Source organism: Penaeus chinensis, chromosome 24 (genome assembly GCF_019202785.1).
Source record: "Penaeus chinensis breed Huanghai No. 1 chromosome 24, ASM1920278v2, whole genome shotgun sequence".
Taxonomy (NCBI): Eukaryota; Metazoa; Arthropoda; class Malacostraca; order Decapoda; family Penaeidae; genus Penaeus; species Penaeus chinensis.
In genome coordinates, this window is record NC_061842.1 from 1,980,464 (window position 1) to 1,985,463 (window position 5,000).

A 5,000-nucleotide genomic window follows, 5' to 3' on the forward strand; every position below is an offset into this window, starting at 1 on the left:
CCTCACCGTTATCATATCATCATCATTATCATTATTATCCTCATTATTCTCATCATCATTATTATCATCATCAAAATTATTACTATCACAACTACTATTATCACTATTACCATTATTATCATCGCAACGCAACACCACCAAACAGTAACAACAACAATACCAGCGAAACCGCCAAGAAAGTCGCTTGGGCTTAGATCGACCTCAAAATTAACTTCAGCTTCTATGAATATGCGAACCCGTAGTGGAGGAGCTGTCATCTCGGGCTCAAGTTTGGAACATGTTGCTAATGTCTAAAGCTGCAACTCCACTGTACCTGAAGGAGGCAGGCAGGATAATGCATTCTCCTGGCGTCCCCTCGCACTATACTGAAGAAGAGAGACAGGAGCATGCACTCTCCTGGCGTCCCCTCGAACTATACTGAAGGAGGAAGGCAGGATAAGGCACTGTCCTGGCGTCCCCTCGCACTATACTGAAGGAGGCAGGCAGGATAATGCACTCTCCTGGCGTCCCCTCGCACTATACTGAAGGAGGCAGGCAGGATAATGCATTCTCCTGGCGTCCCCTCGCACTATACTGAAGGAGGGAGGCAGGGTAATACACTTTACTGCCTTCTCATAATATATGGACCGTTTTCTTATCCTTCTGGACTGATTTAATGGTTTTCTTGCTTCCCCGGAGAGTACACGCAATGTACAATCGAAGTTCCTCGAAAGCCACACTCCCCTAAGTCTAAAGCCTAAAGAAAGTTCCATCATTTCCATCGTTCTGTTCAAAACATGTAAATCTCAGATCTATACAAAGCTGGTTTTGCATAACACTATTTTGTACCGTCTTTATACATCACTGCATTGCCTCCAATATGGTTACGCTCTTAAATAAAGTCTAGAGTACTTCCTCGTGTGTTTCTTTCCTCTACTGTACTGTCTCGCCTTCCATATATCGGTATTCACTCTACTTAGTTCCCACTACACCCCAACTACCTGCTCTCCATCCACGGCTCTCGGAATGTCTAAACTGGCCCTCTATTTCATTTCTGAAGCCCATTTACATTACCGCCACCCATTATGTCTCTCCTTCACCCTCGCACTCCCCACTCTCCTCCCTCCGCTCCGTCCTCTCCAGGAATCTACACTCCTCTCCATACACGCATCATCATCATCATCTACACTCCCGCCTATATTATATACTCCTCCACCCATAAATCTCGCGCCTCCACTCTGTCCTCCGCAGCCGCCTTCCCTGCACCCCCGTGGGCCGACCCTTCCTCGGGACCCGATCGCCAGAGCCCCGCCCTCAGCCACGGCAGGTCCTCCTCCCGGATCCAGCGGCCGCGGCATCTTCGCTTCGATCGGGAGGAGGCCCTTCGCGGCTGGTACGGCGACCCAACAGCCTCCCCGAAAACCTCCCCTAATCTCATTATTGCAATTAGCACCCCTTCCGCCCCTCTCTTGCCCCTAAGAACAAGCACCTCCTCGCTCTTCGCGCGGCCTCTCCTCGCTGTCACACTCCGAAATGCATTTGCACCTTCGGTCGCCTGCTACGTTCCTTGAGCACACCTTACTATCTGTATTTCTGTCTGTCTGTCTGTCTGTCTGTCTGTGTGTCTGTGTGTCTGTCTGTCTGTCTGTCTGTCTGTCTGTCTGTCTGTCTGTCTGTCTGTCTGTCTGTCTGTCTGTCTATATATCTGTCTGTATATCTATGTCTATCTGTCTGTCTTTCTATCTGTTTATCAATTTGTGTATCTATCTACCTATCTACCTACCTGTCTATCTGATTACCTATCTGTCTGTTTCTCTATCCATCTAACTATCTGCATATATATCTACCTATCAACGTATCTACCTATCTATCTATTCATATGTGTATCTGTCTATATCTCTCTCAATCTCTATCTCTATCGTCCTCTCTCCTTCTCTATCTCTCTCTTATCCATCCATGAATTCACCCACCCAGTTCTCTCTGCCTCTGCGTGCGTGCGGCGTGGGAGGAAGGGCGAGCGGGGAGCAGGAAAGGGGGGGGGGGGGGGCAGGAGCCAGAAGTGGGGCTCCTGAAGAGGTTCCCGTCTCAGGTCAAGCGGGGAAGGAGGTCACGGCGGTCGGGGCCACGGAGTAATGGATTGATCGTGCATAAGACTGAGCCTTCCACCTAAGGGGTTGCAGGGGGGGGGGGGGGAGAAGCAACGGGAGAGGAGGAGGGAGAGGGAGAGGGAGAGGGAAGAGGCGGGGGAAAGGGAGAGGGAGAGGGAGAGGGAGAGGGAGAGGGAGAGGGAGGGGAGAGGGAAAGGGAGAGGGAGAGAGAGAGGGAGAGAGAGGAGGGGGGAGAGGGAAAGGGAGGGGGAGGGGGAGGGGGAGGGGGAGAGGTAGAGGAAGGGGAAGAGGGAGAGGGAGGGGAAGAGGGAGAGGGAGGAGAGGGAGAGGGAGAGGGATGGGGAGAGAGAAGGAGAGAGAGGGGGAGAGAGAGGGGAGAGAGAAGGAGAGAGAGAGAGAGAGGGGGAGAGAGAAGGAGAGAGAGAGAGAGAGGGGAGAGAGAAGGAGAGAGAGAGAGAGAGAGAGAGAGAGAGAGAGAGAGAGAGAGAGAGAGAGAGAGAGAGAGAGAGATGAGAGAGAGAGAGAGGAGGGAGGGTGGGAGGAGGGAGGGAGAGGAGTGGAGGGAGTGGGGAGAGGAGAGGGAGAGAGAGAGAGAGGGATAGGGAGAGGAGGGAGAGGAGAGAGGAGAGAGAGAGAGAGAGAGAGAGAGAGGAGGGATGGGGGGGAGAGGGGGAAGGAGAGAAGGGAGAGATGGGGGGAAAAAGAGAGAAGAGAGAGGGGGGGGGGAGGGAGAGAAGTGATTGGGGGGGAGGGGGAAAGGGGTAAAGGAAAGGGGAGGGGGAAGGGAGAGAGGGATGGGGAGGGCCAGAAAGAGGGAGGGAGGGAACAGGCAAAAGAAATGGGGTAGGACAATAGCTGGGGAAGGAGCAATGGAAGGAGGAAAAAAGGGAAGAGGGAAAGGAACAATGAAGGGGGGGATGGGAAGGGAAGGAAAGGGAGAAAAGGTGAGTGAAAGGAAGGGAAAAAGGGGAACGGGGGAAGGAGAAGAGAAAGGAAGCGAAAGAAGAGAAACGGAAGGGAAGGCAGAGGAAGAGAAAGGGAAAGGGGAAAGGGGAAGATGAGTAGGCTGGAAAGGGGAGTGGAATAGGGGGTGGAGCAAAAGGACAGGGCGGGGGGAAAAGAAAGGGGCGGGACAGGGGTAAAAATAAGAGGGGAAAGGCAGATAACGAAGGGGTGGACAAGGCAAGGGAAGAGAAAAGGATAAGAGGGGAAAGGCAGATAACGAAGGGGTGGACAAGGCAAGGGAAGATAAAAGGATAAGAGGGGAAAGGCAGATAACGAAGGGGTGGACAAGGCAAGGGAAGAAAAAAAGAAAGGAATAAGAAGGGGAAAGGAAAGGCAGGATAAAAAAGCAGACGGGGTGGACAAGGCAAGGGAAGATAAAAGGATAAGAGGGGAAAGGCAGATAACGAAGGGGTGGACAAGGCAAGGGAAGGGACACGAGGGAATGGCGAGGGGAGGAGGACAAGGGCTGAGACCAGGAGGAGGGGGTGGCCGGGGGAGGGGGGGGCAATGCCTACTCCACACTCAGCGCACACTCTGACACGATTTCTGCACACTTGATAATGAACTACACTCTGAAAGGGCAAGACCGATGGAGATGGGCCTGGGGCACGCTTCAGCATTCTGCGGCATTTATTCCCCCTTGCTTTTTTTAATGTACCTAAATGAAATTGTGATTTGCATTCGGTAGTGATGCTGCTTTAGTATAAATAAGACTAAACTACACGATACTGGAAGTGTATGGGATCACAAGTTTGTACGAGATAGGAGTACATATACAAATATGCATCTACATAAGTACATATTCTCCCTCTCCCTCTATTTATCTATCTATCTATCTATCTATCTATCTATCTATCTATCTATCTATCTATCTATTTATCTATCTATCTATCAATCTATCAATCTATCAATCTATCTATCAATCTATCTCTATCTATCTATCAATCTATCTCTATCTATCTATCTATTTTACTCTCTCGACCACATATACACACGCACACACGTGCATACACACACACACACACACACACACACACACACACACACACACACACACACACACACACACACACACACACACACTTTCACTCTGACTCACTCACCCAACCACTTGCACTCTCCCTTTCGGTGTCTGCATATGTGTGGTTTGTGTCGGTGTGCGTGCGTGTGTTTGTCTCCCCCTCTGAGCCCCCCCTAAGCCCCCCTGGCCGTAATTGTCCTCCTAATCATCCCTCATCGCTCCTCCTTCCTTATCGAGCCCCTCTCTCTTCCTCCCTCCTCGTTTCTCTCTCTTTTTTCGCTTTCGTTTTTTTTCTTATTCCTTATTTTTTTTTTTTTTTGCCTGTGCTCTCTCCTCCTTGCAAAGACCAGGTAGAGACGGAGCTGCCACTAACAGCAGCGGCACCCTTTCCACCCCTTCGTGTCCCCTCCCCTTTCCCCTCCTTGCCCCTGCCCCTCCCCTCTCCCCTCCTTTTCCCTTTTCTTTCCTTATTCCTGCCCCTTCCCTTATCCCTTATTCCTGCCCCTCCCTCTCCATATTCCTGTTCCTTTTCTTTCCCTTTCCTTCCTATATTCTCCTGCCCCTTCCCTTATCCCTTATTCCTGCCCCTTCCCTTATCCCTTATTCCTGCCCCTTCCTTAGTGTCTTTTTTCTGCCGCCTTCCCTTTATCCCTGTTTTTCCGGCCGGGGTGCCCTTCCCTTATCCCTTCCCCCTGCCCTTTCACCCCCTTCCCCTTATCCTCTTTATCCCTTCCCCCCATCTGCCTTCTACCGCACCTTTTCACCTTTTTTGTCCTCTTCCTTACCTACTCTAACTCTCCCCCAGTCTCCCTTACTCACTCTTTCTTCCCTTGTCATTTCTTACCCTATATCTTCTCCCATCCCTCTCTTACATCCTCTTCCCCCTT